Source organism: Berghia stephanieae, chromosome 1 (genome assembly GCF_034508935.2).
Source record: "Berghia stephanieae isolate SIO BIC M18660-M18661 chromosome 1, UCSD_Bste_1.3, whole genome shotgun sequence".
Classification (NCBI taxonomy): domain Eukaryota; kingdom Metazoa; phylum Mollusca; class Gastropoda; order Nudibranchia; family Aeolidiidae; genus Berghia; species Berghia stephanieae.
This window is the reverse complement of record NC_088360.1, coordinates 66460323-66483618: the sequence shown is the minus strand read 5'-3', so window position 1 is coordinate 66483618 and position 23296 is coordinate 66460323. Positions and strand designations below refer to the sequence as shown.

Genomic DNA, 23296 nt, shown 5'->3' with positions numbered 1-23296 from the left:
ACCACCATTAGGTTGATTAGTTCTCATTGCAGTCCCTCTTAATTCTTAACATAAACGTCTAAGTTTACACTTATTTTTGAACAGAGTAGAATTCATTTGACCAAATGAAAAGCGATGTTATTGATTGTAGCCGGACTTTGAGTGATTAATATTCAATAACGTCCTCCTTGCTACAAATTAAAATAATGAGGTAACAAAAATATCCTTGGACAGGACTCTAATCTATTGAAATGTACTTTTCTCTGGGCTCAATCATCGGTGCCAAAATATATAATATAGTTTGTATGTAGGGAAAATTTACTTTTAGACACATCTCGCTTTCTCTCTATACCCTCTCAATATATATCTTTCTCATTGTTATATTATCCGATCGCCACTTAGGTGATTAGTTCTCATAGAAGTCAGTCTACAATTAACCTATAATCCTTAAAGCTTCCACGTATTTTATTTAACGTATTGCATCAATAGGGACACTGCCGCAGTTTATAATTATTTATGGGGGAACTGACAATCGAATTTGCTCACTATTCTTATACTGTGTAGTTTTTTGACGTTCTTTTAGAGAAAAAGGCCATGGATCCACAATATGTCTATGGAAAGTACTCACTATCCTTCAAATAGGGTGATTGTCTATAGCAAAGTAATTTCCGCAAAAAAAAAAAGAGACCCGGCTTTCCAATTAAATAAATAATGTGTGAAAGGGAAGTCTCTCTTTTCTCTCTCTCTCTCTCTCTCTCTCTCTCTCTCTCTCTCTCTCAACGTCTTGTCGCTCTCTCTCTCTCTTATCTAATTCTCTATCCATCTTCTCCATCTATTAATATATCTATAATCAATCTATCTATCTGTCAATCTATTATCTATATATCTACTCTATCTCTTTTTCAATCTCTCCTTCTTTTTTTTAATTTTCCTCACTCTCATATCATTTGTTTAAGGACCACCATTGGTTGATTAGTTCTCATTGCAGTCCCTCTTAATTCTTAACATAAACGTCTAAGGTTACACTTATTTTTGACAGATAGAATTTCATTTGAACAAATGAAAAGCGATGTTAATTGATTGTAGCCGGACTTTTGATTAATATTCATAACGTCCTCCTTGCTACAAAATCTAAATAATGATGGTAACAAAAAATATCCTTGGACAGGACTCTAATCTATTGAAAGTACTTTCTGCTCAATGGTAAGAGACCTAATATACCAATCACGGTGCCAAAATATATAATTAGGTTTGTATGTAGGGAAAATTTACTCTTTAGACACACTCTCTTTCTCCTATCCCCTCTCAATATATATATCTTTCTCATTGTTATATTATCCGAATCGCCACTAGGTGATTAGTTCTCATAGAAGTCAGTCTAAATTAACCTATAATCCTTAAACTTCCACGTAATTTATTTAACGATGCATCAATAGGGACACTGCCGCAGTTTATAATTATTTAAGGGTGGGGGGGGGGAAAAATGACAATCAATTTGCTCACTATTCTATACTGGTAAGACGTGAGTTTTTGACGATTAGCCTTGGTTAGAGAAATAAGCATGAATCTCAATAAATTCTTAAGGAAGTTCCATCTATCATAAATCAGATTGAGTTATTGTCTATAGCAAAGTAATATCCGCAAAAAAAAAGAGACCCGGCTTTCCAATTAAATTAAATAATGTGTGAAAGGGAAGTCTCTCTTTATCTCTCTCTCTCTCTCTCTCTTTCTCTCTCTCTCTCTCTCTCTCACGTCTTGTCGCTCTCTCCTTCTCTCTTTATCTAATTCTCAATCTATCTTTCTCCATCTATTAATATATCTATATATCAATCTATCTATCTGTCAATCTATTTATCTATATATCTATCTCTATCTCTTTTCAATCTCTCCCTTCTTTTTTCTTATTTTCACTCCCTCTCTCATTATATTTGTTTAAGGACCACCATTTGGTTGATTAGTTCTCATTGCAGTCCCTCTTAATTCTTAACATAAACGTCTAAGGTTACACTTATTTTTGACATGAATGGAATTTATTTGAACAAATGAAAAAGCGATGTTAATTGATTGTAGCCGGACTTTTGATTAATATTCACTAACGTCCTCCTTGCTACAAAATTAGAATAATGAAGGTAACAAAAAATATACCTTGGACAGGACTCTAATCTATTGAAAAGTACTTTCTGCTCAATGTAAGAGACCTAAATACCAATCACGGTGCCAAAATATATAATTAGTTTGTATGTAGGGAAAATTTACTCTTTAGACACAGTCTCTCTATTCCTCCATATCCCCTCTCAATATATATCTTTCTCATTGTTATATTATCCGGATCGCCACTTAGGTGATTAGTTCTCATAGAAGTCAGTCTACAATTAACCTATAATCCTTAAAGCTTCCACGTAATTTATTTAACGCATAGCATCATTAGGGACACTGCCGCAGTTTATAATTATTTAAAGGGTGTAAAAATGACAATCGAATTTGCTCACTATTCTTATACTGTGTAAACGACGTCTGGACGGCTGTATAAACACATTAAAGACACCTTTGAGTTAGAACCATATATGAAACTGTGTAATAAATCTTACAGAGTTGCCATCTCAAAAATCAGATTGAGTTCTCATTTGTTTTATATAGAAAGGGGTAGATGGGGCACAAGAAAAGTAGATAGAAATGATCGTAAATGTCCTACTTGTGACGTAATAGAAGACGAATACCATTGTCTAATTGAATGTTCGAGGTATACGCAAGAGAGAAGAAATTGCCTGCCGGAAAAAACTGAAAAATAAACCAAGTATGTTTGAATTTATCAAATTTTTGAAATGCAGAGACAGTAGACAGCAAGGTGATTTAGGTAGACTTTGTTTTAAGGTACAGATCGAACACAAGAAATATTTACAAGTATAATTGTGGTTTCCACGGCAAGGAAAACTTATTAAAATTGATGATAGAGAGAATAATGCGATTGTTTGTTTGTTTTCATTTGTTTTTGTCTGTTTAGTAACTGCAGTTCTGATACTAAGATGTGGTATATTATACAAAATATGACATGTTATATATATATATATATATATATATATATATATATATATATATATATATATAAGTATGTGTGTGTGTGTGAGTGTGTATTTGTGTGAGAAAGTGGGGTGGGGGGGGGGGGGGGAATTGGGCATTGATATTAAAATATTGTATAATAGTTTACCATGATAAAGATTAGTTGCGATTGCACAATTGGCTTATTGTTGTTGTTATTATTGTTATTATTATTGTCATTATTGTTATTATTATTATTATTATTGTTATTATTATTATTGTTGTTATTATTATTGTTATTATAAATGTTATTATTATTATTGTTGCTGTTGTTGTTGTTGTTATTATCAGCATTGATATCATAACCAGTGTATAACCATATATATATATATATATATATATATATATATATATATATATATATATATATATATATATATATATAGATATATATATATATCTATATATATATTTTTTTCTTTCTTGGTTCTTCTGTTTTGATGTGATTTGTAAAAGAAGTGTTGTAGTTCACTTGTTAATACTCTTTGCTTGTATCTTTGACTTCTAAGCGATTTCAATCTAAGTACACCGAGGGGTGCTCTTGGTGCCCTATCCGCACCATTTACCTTTGCCTATTTATCCTCGGGTGTCTTTGAGAAAAGTATACTTTTAGACTACCTTATACATTTTCTGTTCTTTCAATGCGTCACAAACGCCGTAAAATTCTTAAAAACACAGAAACCAACCCTTGACATGGAATAATTGAAGTACGCAAGCTTGTTTCGCTCTAGACTATATCAGTACGGAAAATTACTTAAATGTTTGTGATATTCTAAAAGATTCAAGTATTTGTCTTTGGGAATTAATTCTGTAATTCTACCAAAAAATACGTTAAACTAATATGTCTGTAACTTCTAGGCAATGTTCGCAAGATCCCATTCTTCTAGAACTTTAATCAACGATAGAAATGTGTTATATAAGTGGTGGGCTATTGATTATGTTGGAATTTCCCCGAAGATAAAGATCACCCAGACCAAAGCATTTTGGAGCACCTATTATTACTAAAAGTCAATAAATTTATTATCCAAAACAGAATTACCATGATATAATCCCTATCTTCTTAATTGTCAACGAAAGGGATATAAGCGTGGTCCTCATTTACAAATACAATACTAGATATTATTGCTGTGGCGCTTATGTTATTTTTACAATTCTTATTATTATTATTCTTATTATTATTATTATTATTATTATTATTACTATTATTTTAAGTATTGGTGGTATTACAATGTTGTATTTTTATGATTATTTATGGTATCATTTTATGCTTTGGTTTCATTTACCTTTTTTCCTCACTCTCATGTCTGTTGTCATCAAATTGTATGGATTATTGATTAAAATAAAAGTTATGTTATGTTCAAGGCTCTGGATAGCCTGATGGCTCTGGATAGCCAACGTGGTGAAATGAAGAAAAACTCTGAAGACTCTTGTAAGCACTTGTGAACAATGATTTTATTTACTTCCTGTAACTGTTTATATATACATGTAGACAAAAAGGGGAAATAACTATAATTGACTAAATAGCGGCATATAAAGATTCAAGGGAAATAATTCTTACTTTACTAATATACACTAAAATATATACATGGTTACATTCCTTTGTTCATAATTGGCATTCATACATCTTTCATACAGGTTACAATAAATTTCTCATTCAACCCTTAGAACCTCAATCATTACATTCCTCCTCCTTTAGTTTTAACTATATACAACAAAACAAGAAAAACCAAAAGAATTAAAGAAAGCAATGAAAATTATAAATCCAACCTCTCTGGTTGTTTAATTGTGCGCTTAGCCCTACGCAATGGTAGCGGCAGAGACTCATTTACACAAGGTTGAGATGCAGACGTAGTATCATTGGGATTGGGACTATCACCTGTACACGCAGACTCAATTGTACAAGGTTCAGTAGTATCATCGACACTATCGTATGTACAAGTTCTGTCATTTTCCTCCCCTATGCTAGAATTGACTAGGCCCGGTGCATTGGTATCAGTATCATTATCGCTATCAGAACACGTGCGTGTTCTAACTTGGTCCTGGTGCCTGCGCACCACACCATGATTTTGAGTGCTGACTCTGAAAGATAATGGTCCAGTTTTGTCAACCACGACACCTGGTATCCATTTACTAGAACTGTTATACGCCCTGACGAACACATGATCGTCCATGCCAACATCCCGATCACGGGCATGTTGATCGTGAGCGCTTTTTTGTGCTAATTGCTGAGTACGCACATGACTTCCAAGCGAAGGATGCAAAAGATCGAAATGGGTGCGAATTTTACGACCAAATATCAGCTCAGAAGGACACTTTCCGGTAGTGCTATGGGGAGTATTTCGATATTTCGTGAGAAATCTGAGCACTTTCTCTGCTAGCGTGCCTTTTGAAATTTTTACCATCGCCCGCTTGAAAGTCTGTACAGCGCGTTCTGCCAGGCCATTCGATGATGGCTGGTATGGCGACACCGTGATGTGTTTTACCCCATTGGCCAACATGAATTGAGAAAATTGTGATGAAATCCACGTGGGACCATTGTCCGTGACAACAAATTTTGGGAGACCCATAGAGGAAAACACATCACGGAGTTCCATAATAGTCTCAGTGGCAGTGATCTTGTTCATGATTTTTACTTCTATCCACTTAGAATGAGCATCTGAGATTATCAGGAACATTTTGCCGAGAAATGGTCCGGCAAAGTCCATATGAATCCTTTCCCATGGTTCTTCAGGCCACACCCAAGGGTGTAATGGCGCCTTAGGAGGCTGCCTGCCGTGCAGTTGGCACTGATAACAGGATTTTACTGCTTGTTCTATGTCCGAATCAATTTTGCTCCATCAAACCCATTCACGAGCATGTGCCTTCATCCTAGCAATTCCCACATGTGTATCATGGAGTAGCTTCAACACATCACGCTGCAAACTGCGTGGAATTACAACACGAGTGCCCCAAAGTAAGCAATTGTTTTCAATGCTCAGTTCGTGCTCACGAACTTTAAATGGCCGTAGATCCTCATTTACACTTTGTTCAGGCCAACCATTCACTACTTTGTCACAAACTTGGCTTAGAATGGGGTCTCTCCTAGTTTCGTTTCTGATTTGTTCTGAAGTGATAGGCAGTTTCTCTAGCAAATTGAATAGGGATTCAATTTCTATCGGAATTACGCTAGGTTCCGACTCGTCTAATGGCAGTCTGCTAAGCGCATCTGCGTTATTGTCCTTTCCTGGGCGAAATTTTAATTGATAGCTGTAGCCAGCCAGCAATATTGCCCAACGTTGCATACGAGCCGAAGCGTGCTCAGGTAAGGCTTTATGCTCACCCAATAAACCAAGTAAGGGTTTATGGTCTGTGAATATAGTTATGTCATGTCCATAAATGTATTTGTGAAAGCGTTTCACACCAAACACTAGCGCACAAGCTTCTTTGTCTAATTGAGAATAATTCTTCTCTGCACTATTCAAAGTTCTACTAGCAAAAGCCACAGGGCGTTCATGGCCATCGTTGTCAATTTGTGATAAAACTGCGCCAACTCCGTAAGGAGAAGCATCACAAGTGAGAATGATGGGCATGTTAGAATCAAACAACAACAAAACACGATCTGATGTGATGCAAGACTTTGCGTTTTTAAAAGCTTGGTCTTGCACCTTACACCAGTGCCAAGGAACATCTTTACTGAGTAGTTTGTATAATGGAGCAAGCATATTAGAGAAATCAGGAATAAATTTGGAATAATAGTTTACCAGTCCAAGAAAGGATTTGAGTTCTGTCACTGAATTGGGACGCGGAGCTTTTTCGATCGCCTTGACCTTGTTGTCTAAGGGATGTAATCCTTGTTTATCGAGTCGGTATCCCAGGAATGTGATAGAGTCAGAGAGAAATTGACATTTTTCCTGCCGAATGGACAATCCATTGTCTCGAATTATGTTGAGCACACGCTCCAAAGTCTTCAAATGTTCGTGGTCGTCTTTTCCTGTGATGAAGAGGTCGTCAAAGTAAACGCAGCACTGAGGTATGTCTTTGAAGAGTGAGTCCATGACTCGTTGAAATAAACCGGGACTCGAACTCAACCCGAAACACAGACGTTGATATTGGAATAAACCTTTGTGAGTGTTGATTGTTGTAAGTTTTTGCGACTCACTGTCTAAAGGCAGTTGATTGTAAGCGTTTGAAAAATCGATCTTCGTGAACTTCTCGCCACCGGAAAGTTTGTCGAGTAGATCCTCTGTTCTAGGAATGGGGTGCTTGTCGTTTTCAATACATTTGTTTACTGTTGTTTTGTAATCACCACACAATCTAATAGAATTATCTCTCTTCTTTACTGGAACAACCGGGGTGGCCCAGTCAGAAAATTGCACTTTTTTGATTATCCCATTATTTTCTAATCTTGTAATCTCTGTTTCTATCCCTTCCCTAAGAGAAAAAGGAGGTTGCCTGGCTTTCGAAAATTTTGGGACCGAATCTGGTTTCAATTGAATTTTGACTTCGTGATTTTTTAATTTGCCGTTGTCACCAAAAACATTACTAAATTTGTCAAGAACACTTTGAAGCGAGGGTGATTGGGGTGTGGATCTGATGGTGAAAATTTCATTCCATTTTAACTGCATGTTATCTAGCCAGTTTCTACCGAATAAGGGCGGCCCCTCTCCTTCTACAATGAGTAATGGTAAATTATGAACTGAATTGTCATACGAAACACTGACTATTATCTCACCACGAACTTTGACTTTTTCTCCAGTGTAAGTTTGCAGTGAGCAGGTCCTCGGTTTGATCGGGGTCTCGGCGAAGAAGAGTTGGTAGTCATTGTAGGAGATTACGCTGAGTGCAGCACCAGTGTCAAGCTGGAATGAGATAGGGCGGTTGTTGATGATCAAGTCTATGCTGATGGGGTTTAATTTAGATTTTGAAATGTTGTATAAATGTAGATCTTCAAAATTCCCACTAATTTGGTTGTCGTCATCGGTCTCTTGAAGAAGATGGTTTTTCTGGTGTTGCAGTCGTCGTTCTTGATGAATGGAGGTATTAGCACGACACACTTTAGCGATATGACCTATCTTGTTGCATTTATAACAGGTTTCATAACGGAATCTGCATTGATGTCGAGAATGTGGTCCACCACATCCATAGCATGGTTGTCGACGTTGTTGTTGTTGTTGGTTACTACGTTGAGGATGTTGGGGCGTTGAGTTATGTGAACGAGAAGTAGATCTGGGAGTAGCACCATGTGGATATGTTGTGCCATGCGGTCTAGAATTTGTGCTGGGGGGTCTTGAAGTTGTTGAAAAATTACCTTTAGGCATTTGCTTACTGAAGTTGAGGTCTGCAGCATGATTTAGCTCCTTAGCACCAGAATGGGCTTGCAAAATTGAAGAGGATAATTTCACAGCTTTTTCTAAATTTAAATCAGGTTCTATTAATAGTCTTCGCTGAACTCTTTCGTCGTTTATGCCGGTTACAAATTTTTCACATAGTCTTTCACTTAGGGAATTTCCAAATTCGCAATGTTCAGCCAAATGTCGTAGAGCAGCAATGAATGCGGGCACAGTTTCATTATGATGTCTTGTTCTCTGATCGAATTTAGCTCTTTGTAAATATTTTGGAAGTTTGGGTTCATGATGATCTGTAAGTAATTTGCAAACTTGGTCAAATGTTAATTCTCTTAAATTGTTTGGAGCTGCTAAATTTTTTAATAATCTAAATTGTGATGATCCAATAACTGTGATTAAAATGTCTCTCCTTTTGTGGTCTTCTTCAATTTGGTTAGCATCTAGGTAAAATGACAGATGGTCTAAATAGTCTGAAATTGTTTCTTTTGAAGCATTGAACTCACTGATATTGCCAAATAAACTAGACATCTTGAAAATTATGACACTAGAAAAATACCTTCATGAGAATAGAAATAAGATGTTGTAGGTTTTATCCTCGTCGCCAAATGTTATGTTCAAGGCTCTGGATAGCCTGATGGCTCTGGATAGCCAACGTGGTGAAATGAAGAAAAACTCTGAAGACTCTTGTAAGCACTTGTGAACAATGATTTTATTTACTTCCTGTAACTGTTTATATATACATGTAGACAAAAAGGGGAAATAACTATAATTGACTAAATAGCGGGATATAAAGATTCAAGGGAAATAATTCTTACTTTACTAATATACACTAAAATATATACATGGTTACATTCCTTTGTTCATAATTGGCATTCATACATCTTTCATACAGGTTACAATAAATTTCTCATTCAACCCTTAGAACCTCAATCATTACAATTTCTGTTTGTCTTATTTTGACTATGGAACTGATACTTATCATGGCAGACCTGCCTACTTGAAATAGGAAAATGTAATAAGTAGTTTTCAGGGTAAATAACATCGTAGACATTTTAACTACCCTTAAAAACCACCAGTTTGTCCTTATAATGCGTGGGGAAAAATATTAACTCTATGTGATAGCTCTGGCACCAGAACTTCGTTTTCAAGAAATGACATTTAATTAAAAACCTTTATTATATCCAGCCCGGGATTTAGCCGTAGTACTACGGGAATTTTCGTGGTAGTGAGGAGGTCTGTTGTGATGGGTATCAATATTTTATTATTTATTATTATTATTATTATTATTATTATTATTATTATTATTATTATTATTATTATTATTATTATTATTATTATTATTATTATTATTATTTATTTATTTATTTATTTTTTATTTTTATTTTTTTTAAATGAGAAAAACTGATTGGAAATGTAAAAGTGATGGTGATAGTGGTAGTGATAATGGTAATGGTGGTGGTGGTAACGGTGATGATTGGGGTGTGGGGATTATGGTAATATTATTATTGTTATTATTATTGATATTCTTGTTGTTGTTGTTCTTCTTCTTCTTCTTCTTCTTCTACTTCTTCTTCTTCTTCTTCTTCTTCTTCTTCTTCTTCTTCTTCTTCTTCTTCTTCTTCTTCTTCTTCTTCTTCTTCTTCTTCTTCTTCTTCTTCTTCTTCTTCTTTCTTCTTCTTCTTCTTCTTCTTCTTCTTCTTCTTCTTCTTCTTCTTCTTCTTCTTCTTCTTCTTCTTCTTTTCTTATTGTTGTTGTTGTTATTATTACTATTATTATTATTATTATTTATTATTATTATATTATTATTATTATTATTATTATTATTATTATTATTATTATTATTATTATTATTATTATATTATTATTATTATTATTTTCATTATTATTATTATTATTATTATTATTATTATTATTATTATTTATTATTATTATTATTATTATCATTATTATTATTTTCATCATATTATTATTATTATTTATTGAACGTATTGATGTTATTACCATTCGTGTATTTTTGTGTGGTGTATCAGTTTATTTTTTGGTTCCATTTACCTTTTTTTTCCCACTTTCATGTATGTTGGCATCAAATTGTTGATTTATTGGCGAAAGCCTAATATTGAATAAACTTGAAACTTGAGGTTTTTGACGTAGTCTTTTAGAGCAAGAAGGCCATGGATCCACAATATGTCTATGGAAATTACTCGCTATCCTTTAAATAGGAAGATTGTCTATAGCAAAGTAATTTCCGCAAAAAAAAAGAGACCCGGCTTTCCAATTAAATCAAATAACGTGTGAAAGGGAAGTCTCTCTTTGTCTCTCTCTCTCTCTCTCTCTCTCTCTCTCTCTCTCTCTCTCTCTCTCTCTCTCTCTCTGTCACTCTCTCTCTCTCTCAGGTCTTGTCGCTCTCTCCCTCTCTCTTCAACTATTTCTCTATCTATCTTTCTCCATCTATTAATATATCTATATATCAATCTATCTATCTGTCAATCTATCTATCTATATATCTATCTCTATCTCTTTTTCAATCTCTCTCTTCTTTTTTCACATTTTCACTCACTCTCTCATTATATTTGTTTAAGGACCACCATTTGGTTGATTAGTTCTCATTGCAGTCCCTCTGAATTCTTAACATAAAAGTCTAAGGTTACACTTATTTTTGACATGAGTAGAATTCATTTGACCAAATGAAAGAGCGATGTTAATTGATTTTAGCCGGACTTTGAGTGATTGATATTCACTAATGTCCTCCTTGCTACAAAATTAAAATAATGATGGTAACAAAAAATATCCTTTGGACAGGACTCTAATCTATTGAAAAGTACTTTCTGCTCAATGTAAGAGACCTAAATACCAATCACGATGACAAAATATATAATAAGTTTGTATTTAGGGGAAATTTACTATTTAGACACAGTCTCTCTATTCCTCTCTATCCCCTCTCAATATATATCTTTCTCATTGTTACATTATCCGGATCGCCAATTATGTGATTATATCTCATAGAAGTCAGTCTACAATTAACCTATAATCCTTAAAGCTTCCACGTATTTTATTTAACGCATAGCATCATTAGGGACACTGCCGCAGTTTATAATTATTTAAAGGGTGTAAAAATGACAATCGAATTTGCTCACTATTCTTATACTGTGTAGTTTTTGACGTAGTCTTTTAGAGAAAAAAGACCATGGATCTACAATATATGACAATTACTTGTTATCCTTTAAATAGGATAATTGTCTGTAGCAAAGTAATTTCAGCTAAAAAAAGAGACACGGATTTCCAATTAAATTAAATAACGCGTGAAAGTGAAGTCTGTCTTTGTCTCTCTCTCTCTCTCTCTCTCTCTTTCTCTCTCTCTCTCACTCTCTCTCTCACGTCTTGTCGCTCTCTCCCTCTCTCAACATCTTTTTCTCTATCTATCTTTCTACATCTATTAATATATTCTATATATCAATCTATCTATCTGTCAATCTATCTATCTATATATCTATATCTATCTCTTTTTCAATATCTCTCTTCTTTTCTCTTATTTTCACTGACTCTCTCATTATATTTGTTTCAGGACCACCGTTTGGTTGATTAGTTCTCATTGCATCCCTCTTAATTCTTAACATAAACGTCTAAGGTCACACTTATTTCTGACATGAGTAGAATTCATTTGACCAAATGAAAAGCGATGTTAATTGATTGTAGCCGGACTTTGAGCGATTAATATTCACTAATGTCCTCCTTGATACATAATTAAAACAATGATGGTAACAAAAATTATCCTGTGGACAGGACTCTAATCTATTGAAAAGTACTTTCTGTTCAATGTAAGAGACCTAAATAACAATCACGGTGCCAAAATATATAATTAGTGTGTATGTAGGGAAAATTTACTTTTTAGACAGTCTCTCTATTCCTCTCTATCCCCTCTCAATATATATCTTTCTCATTGTTATATTATCCGGATCGCCACTTAGGTGATTAGTTCTCATAGAAGTCAGTCTACAATTAACTTATAATCCTTAAAGCTTCCACGTATTTTATTTAACGCATAGCATCATTAGGGAGCTGCCGCAGTTTATAATTATTTAAACGGTGTAAAAATGACAATCGAATTTGCTCACTAATCTTATGCTGTGTAGTTGTTTGACGTAGTCTTTTAGAGAAAAAAGGCCATGGATCCACAATATGTCTATGGAAAGTACTCACTATCCTTTAAATTGGATGATTGTCTATAGCAAAGTAATTTCCGCAAAAAAAAGAGATCCGGATTTCCAATAAAATTAAATAACGTGTGAAAGGGAAGTCTCTCTCTCTCTCTCTCACCCTCTCTCTCTCTATCAAGTCTTGTCCCTCTCTCCCTCTCTCTTCTTCTATTTCTCTATCTATCATTCTCCATATATTAATATATCTATATATAAATCGATCTATCTGTCAATCTATCTATCTAAATATCTATCTCTATCTCTTTTTCAATCTCTTTCTTCTTTTTTTTTGACATTTTCACTCACTTTTTCATTATTTTTGTTTAAGGACCACCATTTGGTTGATTAGTTCTCATTGCAGTCCCTCTTAATTATTAACATAAACGTCTAAGGTAACACTTATTTTTGACATGAGTAGAATTCATTTGACCAAACGAAAAAGCGATGTTAATTGATTGTAGCCGGACTTTGAGTGATTAATATTTAATAACGTCCTCCTTGCTACAAAATTTAAAAAATGATGGTAACAAAAAATATCCTTGGACTCTAATCTATTGAAATGTACTTTCTGCTCAATGTAAGAGACCTAAATATTAATCAAGGTGCCAAAATATATAATAGGCTTGTATGTAGGGACAATTTTCTATTTAGACACACTCTCGCATTTCATCTCTATCACCCTCTCAATATATATCTGTCTTATTGTTATATTATTTGGATCGCCACTTAGGTGATTAGTTCTCATAGAAGTCAATCTACAATTAACCTATAATCCTTAAAGCTTCCACGTATTTTATTTAACGCATAGCATCATTAGGGACACTGCCGCAGTTTATAATTATTTAAGGGGGGAAAAATGACAATCGAATTTGCTCACTATTCTAATACTGTGTAGTTTTTTTGACGTAGTCTTTTAGAGAAAAAAGGCCATGGATCCACAATATGTCTATGGAAATTACTCACTATCCTTCAAATAGGATGATTGTCTATAGCAAAGTAATTTCCCCCCAAAAAAAGAGAACAGGCTTTCCAATTAAATTAAATAACGTGTGAAAGGGAAGTCTCTCTTTGTCTCTCTCTCTCTCTCTCTCTGTCACTCTCTCTCTCTCTCTCTCTCTCTCAGGTCTTGTCGCTCTCTCCTCTCTCTTCATCTATTTCTCTATCTTTCTACATCTATTAATATATCTATGTATCAATCTATCTATCTCTCAATCTATTTATCTATATATCTATCTCTCTCTTTTTTTCAATCTCTCCCTTCTTTTTTTCTTATTTTCACTCACTCTCTCATTATATTTGTAAGGACCACAATTTCGTTGATTAGTTCTCATTGCATCCCTCTTAATTCTTAACATAAACGTCTAAGGTTACACTTATTTTTGACATGAGTAGAATTCATTTGACCAAATGGAAAAGCGATGTTAATTGGATTCAATAGTCTGATGTCACGCGCCCGGCAACGGCGGCCATCTTGGTTCTAAACAAAGAAAATCATTACTTTTAATTCTTCATGCTGGCGAGAACTTTTCATTCCCTTTTCATATGCCTTGTGATCAGAATGTGTAAAAGGCAATACATGATCAAATTGATGGTTTTTTTCCCTCTGGATACGTGTTTAAGCTCGCCGAGGAAATATTTCATACGGCGTCCGCCATTGTTCCGATAGTTAAGAGCCAGTGTTACTAAGTTACCATACGTCATTAGGAAGGAAGTGACAATACGACTGTTGAAGACTATTGATTGTAGCCGGACTTTTGATTAATATTCACTAACGTCCTCCTTGCTACAAAATTAAAACAATGATGGTAACAAAAAATATCCTTTGGATAGGACTCTGATCTATCGAAAAGTACTCTCTGCTCAATGTAAGAGACCTAAATACCAATCACGGTGCCAAAATATATAAAATGTTTGTATGTAGGGAAAATTTACTATTTAGATACACTCTCTTATTCATCTCTACAGCCCTCTCAATATATATCTTTCTCATTGTTATAGTATCGGGATCGCCACTTAGGTGATTAGTTCATATAGAAGTCAGTCTCCAATTAACCTGTAATCCTTTAAACTTCCACGTATTTTATTTAACGCATAGCATCATTAGGGACACTTGCGCAGTTTATAATTATTAAAAGGGTTTAAACATGACAATCGAATTTGCTCACTATTCTTATACTGTGTAGTTTTTTGACTTAGTCTTTTAGAGCAAGAAGGCCATGGATCCACAATATATCTATGGAAATTACTCGCTATCCTTTAAACAGGATATATTGACTATAGCAAAGTAATTACTGCTAAAAAAAAGAGACACGGCTTTCCAATTAAATTAAATAACGCGTGAAAGTGAAGTCTCTCGTTGTTTCTCTCTCTCTCTCTCTCTCTCTCTCTCTCTCTCTCTCTCTCTCTCACGTCTTGTCGCTCTCTCCCTCTCTCTTCATCTATTTCTCAATCTCTCTTTCTCCATCTATTAATATATCTATATATCAATCTATCTATCTGTCAATCTATATATCTATATTTCTACCTCTATCTCTTTTTCAATCTCTTTCTTCTTTTTTGACATTTTCACTCACTCTCTCATTATATTTGTTTAAGGACCACCATTGGGTTGATTAGTTCTCATTGCAGTCCCTCTTAATTCTTAACATAAACGTCTAAGGTTACACTTATTTTTGACAAGAGTAGAATTCATTTGACCAAATGAAAAGCGATATTAATTGATTGTAGCCGGACTTTGAGTGATTAATATTCAATAACGTCCTCCTTGCTACAAATCTAAAATAATGATGGTAACAAAAAATATCCCTTGGACAGGACTCTAATCTATTGAAATGTACTTTCTGCTCAATGGAAGAGACCTAATTACCAATCACGGTGCCAAAATATATAATAGGTTTGTATGTAGGGAAAATTTACTCTTTAGACACACTCTCGCTTTTCATCTCTATCACCCTCTCAATATATATATCTTTCTCATTGTTATATTATCCGAATCGCCACTTAGGTGATTAGTTCTCATAGAAGTCAGGCTACAATTAACCTATAATCCTTAAAGCTTCCACGTATTTTATTTAACGTATTGCATCAATAGGGACACTGCCGCAGTTTATAATTATTTATGGGGGGGGGGGGGGGGGGGAAAGACAATCGAATTGCTCACTATTCTATACTGTGTAGTTTTTTGACGTTGCCTTTTAGAGAAAAAAGGCCATGGATCCACAATGTCTATGGAAAGTACTCACTATCCTTCAAATAGGGTGATTGTCTATAGCAAAGTAATTTCCGCAAAAAAAAAAGAGACCGGCTTTCCAATTAAATCAAATAACGTGTGAAAGGGAAGTCTCTCTTTGTCTCTCTTTCTCTCTTCCTCTCTCTCTCTCTTCTTTCCTCTTCTTCTCTTCTCTATCATCTTTCGCTCTCTCCTCTCTCTTATCTATTCTTATCATCATCTCTCCATCTATTATTATCTATAATCAATCTATCTATCGTCAATTTCTATCATCTCCTCTATCTTTTTTCATCTTTTTTTCACTCCACTCTCTCATTACATTTGTTTAAGGACCACCATTAGGTTGATTAGTTCTCATTGCAGTCCCTCTTAATTCTTAACATAAACGTCTAAGTTTACACTTATTTTTGACAAGAGTAGAATTCATTTGACCAAATGAAAAGCGATATTAATTGATTGTAGCCGGACTTTGAGTGATTAATATTCAATAACGTCCTCCTTGCTACAAATCTAAATAATGATGGTAACAAAAAATATCCTTGGACAGGACTCTAATCTATTGAAATGTACTTTTGCTCAATGGAAGAGACCTAATTACCAATCACGGTGCCAAAATATATAATAGGTTTGTATGTAGGGAAAATTTACTCTTTAGACACACTCTCGCTTTTCATCTCTATCACCTCTCAATATATATCTTTCTCATTGTTATATTATCCGAATCGCCACTTAGGTGATTAGTTCTCATAGAAGTCAGGCTACAATTAACCTATAATCCTTAAAGCTTCCACGTATTTTATTTAACGTATTGCATCAATAGGGACACATGCCGCAGTTTATATTATTATTTAGGGTGGGGGGGGGGGGGGGGGGGGGGGGGGATGGATGACAATCGAATTTGCTCACTATTCTAATACTGTGTAGTTTTTTGACGTTGCCTTTTAGGGAAGTCTCTCTTTATCTCTCTCTCTCTCTCTCTCTCTCTCTCACGTCTTGTCGCTCTCTCCTTCTCTCTTTATCTAATTCTCAATCTATCTTTCTCCATCTATTAATATATCTATATATCAATCTATCTATCTGTCAATCTATTTATCTATATATCTATCTCTATCTCTTTTTCAATCTCTCCCTTCTTTTTTCTTATTTTCACTCCCTCTCTCATTATATTTGTTTAAGGACCACCATTTGGTTGATTAGTTCTCATTGCAGTCCCTCTTAATTCTTAACATAAACGTCTAAGGTTACACTTATGTTTGACATGAGTGGAATTTATTTGAACAAATGAAAAAGCGATGTTAATTGATTGTAGCCGGACTTTTGATTAATATTCACTAACGTCCTCCTTGCTACAAAATTAGAATAATGAAGGTAACAAAAAATATCCTTTGGACAGGACTCTAATCTATTGAAAAGTACTTTCTGCTCAATGTAAGAGACCTAAATACCAATCACGGTGCCAAAATATATAATTAGTTTGTATGTAGGGAAAATTTACTCTTTAGACACAGTCTCTCTATTCCACCATATCCCCTCTAATATATATCTTTCTCATTGTTATATTATCCGGATCGCCACTTAGGTGATTAGTTCTCATAGAAGTCAGTCTACAATTAACCTATAATCCTTAAAACTTCCACGTATTTTATTTAACGCATAGCATCATTAGGGATACTGCCGCAGTTTATAATTATTTAAAGGGTGTAAAAATGACAATCGAATTTGCTCACTATTCTTATACTGTGTAGTTTTTTGACTTAGTCTTTTAGAGCAAGAAGGCCATGGATCCACAATATGTCTATGAAAATTACTCACTATCCTTTAAACAGGATGATTGTCTATAGCAAAGTAATTTCCGCAAAAAAAAGAGACCCGGCTTTCCAATTAAATTAAATAACGTGTGAAAGGGAAGTCTCCATTTGTCTCTCTCTCTCTCTCTCTCTCTCTCTCTCTCTCTCTCTCTGTCACTCTCTCTCTCTCTCTCAGGTCTTGTCGCTCTCTCCTCTCTCTTCAACTATTTCTCTATCTATCTTTCTCCATCTATTAATATATCTATATATCAATCTATCTATCTATCAATCTATCTATCTATATATCTATCTCTATCTCTTTTTCAATCTCTCTCTTCTTTTTTCACATTTTCACTCACTCTCTCATTATATTTGTTTAAGGACCACCATTTGGTTGATTAGTTCTCATTGCAGTCCCTCTGAATTCTTAACATAAACGTCGAAGGTTAAACTTATTTTTGACATGAGTAGAATTCATTTGACCAAATGAAAAAGCTATGTTAATTGATTGTAGCCGGACTTTGAGTGATTGATATTCACTAACGTCCTCCTTGCTACAAAATAAAATAATGAGGGTAACAAAAAATATCCTTTGGACAGGACTCTAATCTATTGAAAAGTACTTTCTGCTCAATGTAAGAGACCTAAATACCAATCACGATGACAAAATATATAATAAGTTTGTATTTAGGGGAAATTTACTATTTAGACACAGTCTCTCTATTCCTCTCTATCCCCTCTCAATATATATCTTTCTCATTGTTACATTATCCGGATCGCCACTTATGTGATTAGTTCTCATAGAAGTCAGTCTACAATTAACCTATAATCCTTAAAGCTTCCACGTATTTTATTTAACGCATAGCATCATTAGGGACACTGCCCCAGTTTATAATTATTTAAACGGTATAAAAAAGACAATCGAATTTGCTCATTATTCTTATACTGTGTAGTTTTTGACGTAGTCTTTTAGAGGAAGAAGGCCATGGATCTACAATATATGACAATTACTTGTTATCCTTTAAATAGGATAATTGTCTGTAGCAAAGTAATTTCAGCTAAAAAAAGAGACACGGCTTTCCAATTAAATTAAATAACGCGTGAAAGTGAAGTCTGTCTTTGTCTCTCTCTCTCTCTCTTTCTCTCTCTCTCTCTCTCTTTCTCTCTCTCTCTCTCACTCTCTCTCTCTCACGTCTTGTCGCTCTCTCCCTCTCTCAACATCTTTTTTCTATCTATCTTTCTCCATCTATTAATATATCTATATATCAATCTATCTATCTGTCAATCTATCTATCTATATATCTACCTCTATCTCTTTTTCACTCTCTCTCTTCTTTTTTCACATTTTCACTCACTCTCTTATTATATTTGTTTAAGGACCACCTTTTGGTTGATTAGTTCTCATTGCAGTCCCTCTTAATTCTTAACATAAACGTCTAAGGTTACACTTATTTTTGACATGAGTAGATTTCATTTGACCAAATGAAAAGCGATATTAATTGATTGTAGCCGGACTTTGAGTGATTAATATTCAATAACGTCCTCCTTGCTAGAAAATTAGAATAATGATGGTAACAAAAAATATCCCTTGGACAGGACTCTAATCTATTCAAATGTAATTTCTGCTCAATGTAAGAGACCTAATTACCAATCACGGTGCCAAAATATATAATAGGTTTGTATGTAGGGACAATTTTCTATTTAGACACACTCTCGCATTTCATCTCTATCACCCTCTCAATATATATCTTTCTCATTGTTATATTATTTGGATCGCCACTTAGGTGATTAGTTCTCATAGAAGTCAATCTACAATTAACCTATAATCCTTAAAGCTTCCACGTATTTTATTTAACGCATAGCATCATTAGGGACACTGCCGCAGTTTATAATTATTTAAGGGGGGAAAAATGACAATCGAATTTGCTCACTATTCTTATACTGTGTAGTTTTTTGACGTAGTCTTTTAGAGAAAAAAGGCCATGGATCCACAATATGTCTATGGAAAGTACTCACTATCCTTCAAATAGGATAATTGTCTATAGCAAAGTAATATCCGCAAAAAAAAAGAGACCCGGCTTTCCAATTAAATTAAATAACGTGTGAAAGGGAAGTCTCTCTTTGTCGCTCTCTCTCTCTCTCTCTCTCTCTCTCTCTCTCTCTCTCTCTCACGTCTTGTCGCTCTCTCCCTCTCTCTTCATCTAATTCTCAATCTATCTTTCTCCATCTATTAATATATCTATATATCAATCTATCTATCTCTCAATCTATTTATCTATATATCTTTCTCTCTCTCTTTTTCAATCTCTCTCTCTTCTTTTTTCACATTTTCACTCACTCTCTCATTATATTTGTTTAAGGACCATCATTTGGTTGATTAGTTCTCATTGTAGTCCCTCTTAATTCTTAACATAAAGGTTAAGGTCTAAGGTTACACTTATTTTTGACATGAGTAGAATTCATTTGACTAAATGAAAAAGCGATGTTAATTGATTGTAGCCGGACTTTGAGTGATTAATATTCACTAACGTCCTCCTTGCTACAAAATTAGAATAATGATGGTAACAAAAAATATCCTTTGGACAGGACTCTAATCTATTGAAAAGTACTTTCTACTCAATGTAAGAGACCTAAATACAAATTACGGTGCCAAAATATATAATAGGTTTGTATGTAGGGAAAATTTACTCTTTAAACACAGTCTCTCTATTCCTCCCTATCCCCTCTCAATATATATCTTTCTGATTGTTATATTATCCGGATCGCCACTTAGGTGATTAGTTCTCATAGAAGTCAGTCTACAATTAACCTATAATCCTTAAAACTTCCACGTATTTTATTTAACGCATAGCATCAATAGGGACACTGCCGCAGTTTATAATTATTTAAAGGGTGTAAAAAAGACAATCGAATTTGCTCACTATTCTTATACTGTGTAGTTTTTTGACGTAGTCTTTTAGAGAAAAAAGGCCATGGATCCACAATATGTCTATGGAAATTACTCGCGATCCTTTAAATAGTAAGATTGTCTATAGCAAAGTAATTTCAGCTAAAAAAAGAGACACGGCTTTCCAATTAAATTAAATAACGCGTGAAAGGGAAGTCTCACTTTGTCTCTCTCTCTCTCTCTCTCTCGCTCTCTCTCTCACTCGATCTCTCACGTCTTGTCGCTCTATCTCTCTCTCTTCATCTATTTCTCTATCTATCTTTCTCCTGTAGCATCTACTTTACTGGAAACAACAAACAATGAAAGCAATGTGTAGTGAATTTTATAAATTTAATGAGTTCTCTCGTGTTTACGGTTTGTATGATCTGACGTGTAGAGTAGTCTTGCAGTCAGCAGTATGTGGTAAGTCTTCGTAGTTCGTAGGAAACGGAGATCGCCACACATGCCCCCCAAACACGGACTATTCATCTTCGTAGTACCGAGGTCGTTTAATGGTACGTCCTGAGCGAGATAGCGTCTTAGTAGGCACTACGTTAGTATCATCAGAAGCAGTACGGGAGTTTTGTATGTTTCTGTTCGATAACTATGTTCGTATTCGGTGGGCGTCCACGACGAGGTGGGGTGGCAAGGGAAACTGGTTGCGTAGAATCGACAAATGCAGCTTTAAGTCGGTCGATCGAAATCCGTTCTGCTTTGCCACCAACATCGATCAGGAATTGTTTATCTCCAGGGGTTATGACAACATAGGGACCTGTATACGGCTTCTGAAGGGGTCCTCGGTGGGTGTCAACACGGATTTAAACATATTTCGCTGACATCAAGTTCTTGGGTAAATTGGTTTGATAATAGCCGTGATGATGTGTTGGCCGTGGTGAATGAAGGGACACGTTTTGCCGAAAGGTTGCCAAAAAGTCTTTAGCGTGGAAGTCTGAAGGATGGTCAGGTATAAACTCTCCAGGGATTGTTAAAGGTTCTCCGTATACTAATTCAGCTGAAGAATGACCGATATCATCCTTAGATGCAGTTCTTAAACCAAGCAGAACCCAAGGTAGCTCATCCACCCAATTTGGAGTTATTAGACGAGCTTTGAGGGATGATTTCAAGGACCGATGAAACCGTTCAATCATGCCGTTGGACTGAGGGTGATACGCAGTTGTGTGATGAATCTGCACACCAAGTTGACTGGCCATCTGTTTCCATAGCGTGGATGTAAATTGTGAGCCCTGTCAGAAGTTATATCAACAGGAATACCAAACCGCGAGATCCAATTGGAGATCAGGGCTTTTGCACATTCTTCTGTTGTTGTGGTTTGTAACGGTATTGCCTCAGGCCATCGGGTGTTCCTGTCAATTATAGTAAGGAGATGGGTGAACCCCTTGACTGAGGTAATGGTCCAACGAGGTCAATGTTTATATGTGAGAATCGCGTTCCTGGGACATGGAATGTTTCTAACGGTGCTCGTATATGTTTTTGAATTTTCGAAGATTGGCAGTTGTGACATTGCTTAACCATGCTGACACTTCTTTCTTAAGACCATGCCAGATAAACTTCTTGCTGATAAGTCTGACTGTGGCCTTAACTCCAGGATGACTCATATTGTGAATAATTTCGAAAACCGGTCTTCTGAAGTCGGTAGGAACGATAGGTCTTGGGTAGCCAGTTGAGATGTCACAAATTAACTATGGACCGAGTCAACGGATGTTTTGACGATTTTGAGGCTTGTTAATGCAGTTTTGTAAGCCTGTATGTCAATGCTATTTTCTTGGGATTCCGCCATAGCTTGATAGTCAATGCCAATTGAGACTGAGTTTGTAATTGCTCTTGAGAGACAATCTGCGACAGTGTTGTTTTTTCCAGAAATGTGTCGGATGTCAGTTGTGAACTCGGATATGGCAGATAAGTGCCTTTGTTGACAAGCTGACCATGGTTCAGTTGATTTGGACATGGCATGGATTAATGGTTTATGGTCAGTAAAAATAGCGAATTGTCTCCCTTCAATGATGAAACGGAAATGACGGATGGCTAAGTGAATGCCAAGCAACTCCCTATCAAAGGTACTGTATTTCTGTTCAGGTTTACGTAACTGCCTGCTGAAAAATGCCAATGGTTCCCAATTACCTTGATGATTAAGTTGTTCAAGGACAGCGCCCACAGCTTGGTCGGAGGCGTCAGACGTTAAAGCGAGGGGTGAGTTCAAGCAAGGATGGGCTAACATTGTAGCGTTACTTAGTGCATTTTTACCGTCAGTAAAGGCTTTCAACATTTCTTGCGTCCAAGTAAGTGCTTGACGTTGTTTTTTGACTTTCAAAGCACTGTATAGGGGTCGAAGTATTTCAGCTAGTCTCGGAATGAAACGATGGTAAAAATTCAACATCCCGAGGAACTCTTGAAGTGACTTGATGGTTTTTGGTTGTGGAAATTGTTTAACAGCCTCAATTTTTGTCGCCATTGGAACAGATCCAGAATGCGAGATGTGATGGCCAAGGAAGTTAAGAGATCTCACACCGAAAAGACATTTCTCAAGACGGATAACGAGGCCTTGGTTTCTAAGTCTTTCGAATACGATTTTGAGATGTTCCATGTGTTCTGCCTCAGTTGAACTTGCAACCAGAATGGCGTCTAAATAACAAAATACGCAGTCTAAATCTTGTAAAATGGAGTCCATTAAACGTTGGAATGCTTGTGCTGCATTTTAAAATCCAAATGGCATTCTTAAGAACTCCCAAAGGCCGAAAGGGGTT

At 35.3% G+C, this 23296-nt stretch overlaps 1 protein-coding gene and 1 long non-coding RNA gene across 3 annotated transcripts in view; one reads left to right on the top strand and one right to left on the bottom strand.

Annotated features, from left to right (window-relative positions):
- The window catches only part of LOC144979775 (52 kDa repressor of the inhibitor of the protein kinase-like), a 71083-nt gene extending 66598 nt beyond the window's left edge, over positions 1–4485 (bottom strand). For both annotated transcript variants that reach the window (XM_078926851.1, XM_078926860.1), the window contains exon 1: positions 4359–4485. The gene's annotated coding sequence lies outside the window, so the exon portion shown is untranslated. The remainder of the gene's footprint in view (positions 1–4358) is intronic.
- Positions 1–23296, top strand: part of LOC144979784 (uncharacterized) — a 141369-nt gene that overhangs the window by 98617 nt on the left and 19456 nt on the right. The window lies entirely within an intron of this gene.